The sequence below is a fragment of the Monodon monoceros genome, unplaced genomic scaffold (genome assembly GCF_005190385.1).
Source record: "Monodon monoceros isolate NGI ecotype Baffin Bay Population unplaced genomic scaffold, NGI_Narwhal_1 Super_Scaffold_12, whole genome shotgun sequence".
In the NCBI taxonomy this organism is placed as follows: Eukaryota; Metazoa; Chordata; class Mammalia; order Artiodactyla; family Monodontidae; genus Monodon; species Monodon monoceros.
The window spans coordinates 69952999-69958998 of record NW_021703768.1 but is presented as its reverse complement, the minus strand read 5'-3'; the positions used below and the strand labels follow the sequence as shown (position 1 = coordinate 69958998).

Here is a 6000-nt window from a genome sequence, read left to right as displayed (position 1 = left end):
CACACACACACACACACACACACACACACACACACACACACACACACCTCTCTTCCTCTTTACTCCTCTATCCTGTTAATGGCACCAGCATCTTTCCTAGTGTTTAGACTCAAAACTTCAAAAGCAACACTGATTCCTTCCTATCTCTCTACCCATAACACTACTGCCAACTTGCATACCGCATCTCCAACCTCACCAATTACTGTCGTTCAGGCCCTCTTTTTCTCTTTCTATTTCAACCCGTCCTACAACTGTGCAAAGATTATACTCCAATAAAGATGTTAAAAAAAAAAAAAGACTTCCCCATCATTCTTTCCCACATCCCTTCTCTTCTTTCTCTCCTGCTTCTCATCTTGACTTATGTCACACATCAATCCACTCACCCAAGCTATTAGGTAAAACTATATACTGCTGTGTTTTTTAAGGTCAAAAAAACAATTACATATGGTTCAACCTAGTGGAAACCTCTCATCAGTACCTCCGACTTATTCCTCTATTCTGTTTACCTCATATCCAATTAGTCAAAAAGCCTTAACAATTCCAAATTCTCAATACCCTTTTATCTATCTAGTCTTTTCCCTTCTCACTGTCAACATTCTTCCTCATCATGTCCTGTAGTAATTCCTGCATTAGGTCTTCTAGCTTCACTGCTCTTCTATTTCCTTATATATCTGTAATAATACCTCCCCAAACAGCTATGCTTGAAACCACGTCTCAAAAACTGAAATGGTCCCATTGCTTATAGAATAAAATCCGAACTTTTGACATGACATTCAGTAATTCTTATGACTTTTCCAGTCTTCACAGGACTACTTGCCACTTCCTAAAGACATCAAGCACATACTTTTGAAGCCTCTATCCCTTTGATCATGCTAGTCTTTTCATTTGAAATGCCCTTATTGCCTGCCTACAGAAATCCATGTCATTCTTCAATGCCTACCTCACGTGCTATCTCCTTGAACCTCTGGGCATAATTAATCTTCTTCTATCATACTACCAGCTTATTTCTTACATTCTTTTTTGATATTTTATCTTACTGTAATATAGTTAGTCATTTTCACATCTCTTTTTTCCATTAGATTGAAAAGTACTTGAGGACACTGGGCACGTTAAGTCATCTTCACATTCTCTACTCTAGCCCTTGGCACAATGCTTTCAGCATGGCAGGTGTTGACAGGTGGGAGGCCAAGAAAAACAAATTTGTCAAAAATTCCTGCCTACGCTGAAATTCTCAAGTCATAATCCCTTACTGGAATCCACACAGAGAATGCCTTGCATTCTCTCATTCGAACTATTTCCTCAAGCTGCACTGTCCTCCCACCTGCATTCTAGAGATCTTTTATCACTCTTCCCTCCAGGGGACACCGTGACTCCAGGCTGAGCCCAAATGCCAACCCCTCAAAGGAATCTTCCAAAGACCATTCTGCCCAAAGTGATGTTTCAAGTCTAAAAATCATCTAGTATATGCCTTGTAGTCACATCTATTTTCTCAGTAGAAAAACTGAGTAGAAATATTAGTTCCCTCACCTGAATACCCCAATACCCCCAACCTCTCCTACTCTGAACTTTCACAATATTGGCAATTTATACAAATTGCTGACACTCAAAGACATTGATTTGGTTGTTGCCTATTCAGCACCCACCCCATTCGGAGAAAACACACTCACACCACCCTCTGGATACTCTTCCTCCCCCACTTCCGAGGAAGCTTTCATTTTCTTTGAAGAATGCAGCCTAGTCAAAATCTATCATTCCATGATGAGCACCTGAACCAAGCAGAGTTCTTCACGCTGAAACTGACAGTCTTTTTCTGAAGGCAAAAGCTACAGGAAGCAAGGTCAAAGAAAGGGTTTTTGTTTATTTACTTGCTAGGTTTTCCACCACTTGGAAGACCCAGTCTATAATAAGAAAGAATGAAGGTGACAGGGCCAAACAGATAAAGAGATGGAACTAAAGATTCATGAGAACATTCAAACCCCTGTTGCACTTATCTCTGAGATCCCAGTTACAAGCCTACCCTTCCCTTAGTTTAGCTGTTCATCTCACCCATCTATTACCTCTAGACCAGTTTTTTGATCTCCAGGTCCTTTCACATATTTAAAAAATTACTGGACCCCCAAGAAATGTGTTTATGTAGGTAGTTTCTATCAATATTAATAGAAATTAAAACTGAGTACATTCTAAATGTTTACTATTAATTTTAAATTAACACATAGTGGAGTTAATATTGTCAATATAGAAAACGTATTCCTTATATAAGATAACTATAATTTCCAAAAAACATTTAGTGAAAAGGGTAGCCTTATTTTAAATTTTATATACTCTTTCATAGCTCACTTAATAGAAGACAGTTGGATTCTCATATCTGTTTCTGAATTCAATCAGTTGCTGTATATTGTTTTGGTTCATAGGTTACGAAAACTGCTACTCAATGAAGCTACTTAAAAGTTAAATAAAATGTACAATCTAACCACACCTATAAATGTTCCACTCTGCTATTAAAATCCATTGGTGTACCATTTATTCATGCGTATTTTGTAGCATTATGCAATAGCCACTTGGCAATGTTGGGTCACTGAGTTATGAAGATCTCCCAAGTGTTAACATGTTTTATTTTATAATATCAAAATATCACATTCTTTATATCACCATTACACAATAAGGTAGGCTTGGGTTGTCTAAACTGCCTATCTCCCCCTTGCCCAGCTCCTAGGAGATAACCTCGAAGCCCTTGAAATATCCTGCCCAGTAAGAGTGTCTTTGTTTACTGAGAACCTTGGGCCATGCCAGATCATTTATGCTAATATGATTTTATGGTGGGGGATTTGGTCCACCTCTGAAGTCAAACTGATGCAGTAACTAAGGTCTGCCACAAGGGGGCGCCAGGCCCACATGACTACACCTTAAAAATTTTAAACCGCAAGGCCTAGGTGAGCTTTCCTGATTGGCAATACCTCTCATGTGTTGTCCCACATTGTTACTGAGAGAATTAAGTACTGTCTGTGTGACTTCACTGGGAAAGGACAACTAGAAGCTTGCATCTATTCTCTCCTGGACTCTGCCCTATGCACTTTCTTTCTTAGCTGATTTTAATGTGTCCTTTGGCTATAATAAACTGCTACTGTGAGTGTAACAGCTCTGCCGAGTTCTGTTTGTCCCTCTAGAAAATCACCGAAACTGAGTGTGGTTTTAGGAACCTCCAACAACAGGCATCAATATAACATGGGTGTCACAACTCTTTTCAGGTAGTAAGTGTAACCTTGAAGAAAAAGTGGCACTGTCTTCAAAAAAGTGATCTGACCCTGGGTTTGGTGGGGTGTTCTTCAAGAAATAAAAAGCATCACATGTGTACATTATATATCCTTTCTAGCTGACCACAGATTTGTTCTAGAGTTCAGCATAAAAGTTCTAATTTTTGTTTTGTTTTGTTTTGTTTTAGTGAAATGTCATGTCCGTTGCTAATTCTAGCTATTATAGTTGCACATGTGAAAAATATCTATATTGTAGTTTATGGATTAGTAGCATTTCAAATAAATGGTATATTTAAATACTGACCTGAATTTTTTTGAGATGCTTATCAATTGACATTTTTTTCTCAGATCAAGAGTCTGAATTATTTTTTTAATTATACCTTTTAATATTAGATTTATTCTTTTAAATATATTAGGAATTTAAATATAAGCATGCAATTTTATCTTGGAACAAGAAAAGAATTCCTCACAAATGATTTTTCTCTTTGGAAAAAATAAGCTGCAAAAATACCTGTTAAACTATATACAGTCTGTAAATGAGCACAGCTCATTGAAGCTTCATATACCTTCATAAGGTATATGAAGCTTATAGGATGTAATATTTCATCCAACTAGTTCTTATATTTTGAAAAAATGTTAAATAGTTTAATAATGCCATAAGAAATCTTTGCCCAGAAAGAAAAATATCATCAGAAAAGACATTAAGTATATAGGAAGCTCTCAAACTTACAGTTGCAGATAACAAGGTTTCCAAAATTCTAATTTTTACTTGAATGCTCAAATTTTGCTTGAAAGCACCAAATACTGTCAGTTATTTCCCTTAGAGTAAGAGGCTCACTTTGTTCTTTTCCCAAAAAAGTTTCTGCCAAATACTCAAGTTTGACTAGCCAAGGTTTGTCTGTCAATCATTCTTTATAGTAAAATAGTGTGCCATAAAAGAAGGGGCCAGTTCAGCTCTCAGCTCAAATAATCACACAACTTCTTTTCAAAACAAAGTACTTAGGGATGCAGCATTATGTGAATTTTCCATTGCATCACACTAAATATTAAAAAGACATATGCTCAAGAATTGTAACTTAATAAAATTAATAATTTTCACTGCTCCATCAAAGACATTCTTAATTGAAACTGGCTTTTTTCTTTTTCTTTACAAGTGTATGGCAGTGATAAATAAAATGCCTAGTAGTATATAGTTTGGTGACACTGCATTAATTTATACTGAAGTACCAGAAGTTTTTACCTCCTATTGCTTTGCACCATCAGTGCAAACGTCAACAAAATGGAAATGGTAAATAATGACTTAGTATTATGAAAACCTTTACAGACCTCCAAAAGGGTCTCAAGGAACCCCAGGGTTCGAAGCCAATATCCTAGTCAAAGCAGACTACAAGAGTCCTAGGGAAGCTATTCCAACTTCTTGAAGCATCTCAGCTAAGCCTGTCACCTTTAATATGGAAGACAAAGCCATTGCCAATATTATAACCAAAATTTTAATTCTTCCCTTTCTATTTCTTTATGCCAAGCTCACCCAGCCTCCATAGTTATGAATTTTTCGTTGTCATTGTTTTTATATAAGATCAACTCTGTTATGAAGCACCCTATTTCCAAATATTTTATTAATTCAAACATTATTTTATTTTATTGACGTTTCAGTTTTTTAAACTTCCTAGCTTTGACATCTTTCTCTACTAATATTTTGATGAATAATTCCATTCTCTTTAGATTAGTAATTTTTCTTTAGTTGAATTACAGGCTTATGGAATTCTTTAAAAATTCCTTAGTTTCCACTTGATGGTTTGACTCCTTACCTTTAACATAATTTCAGCAATTATTTCAGAACGTCTTACAGATCACTCTAAATTATGCTCAAAGAAATGAACTTCAAGCCAGTCAATTATCATCTAATTGACCTTCAAAGTCAATAAGTTCCTTGACATGACTTGCCATAGTGAACAATCTGAGCCTTTCCTCTAGTCAAAACATTACATATGCCTCCTTCCTCTTCCCCCCCTAAAGCCTTCTCTCCAGATCACCCAGCCAGCAGCACATCTGTCAACCACCTCACACACATCAATTCCAAAAAATGACCCTGTGGCACATAAAAACTGAATATGCAGTGGGAGGCATATTACAAAAAGTATTCATTAATAGTCCTGCCACAACCAATTAGCTGTTTGGAAAGCCATCAGGCAAAGATTTCCAAACAAAATACACAAAATAAGTGCAGGAGAAATTAAATAATTATTTTTTAAATCAAACTATAAAAACTATAGGTTTACATATAAATCTTAATATGATAATCCATGCTTAAAAGCCAAAAAAAAAAAAGCTACAAAGACTGAGATTTGACAGCACAAAAACTTAGTATGTCAAAATAAAAGTAAGCAAAATTTTAAGTGCACACATGTGCTCATATAACACACACAAGGAACATCACTGTAGTTGTTTTCAATTCCAAAAGATTAGATAAAAATTAATAACTAGAGATCAGAGTAAATAAACTATGTACATCCAATAGAAAACTATGTAGCTACTTAAAAGAATAATCCAAATGTATACAAGTACAAAATCTCCTCAATGAGTCCTATTCTGACTACCCTAATTAAAATTTGCACCCTCCTTTCTGGCACTATTAATACCCCCTTTATCCTATCCAATTTTTTCTTTTTTTTTTTTTTCCCATAGCACTTATTACCTCTAATATTTTGTATGATTTATTTACTATGTTTATGTCTTTCCCCCAGCAAAA

At 35.6% G+C, this 6000-nt stretch overlaps 1 protein-coding gene across 2 annotated transcripts in view; it reads right to left on the bottom strand.

Moving 5' to 3' along the window:
* RASA1 (RAS p21 protein activator 1) overlaps positions 1-6000 on the bottom strand; it is a 109086-nt gene that overhangs the window by 65859 nt on the left and 37227 nt on the right. The gene's annotated exons all lie outside the window — the stretch shown is intronic.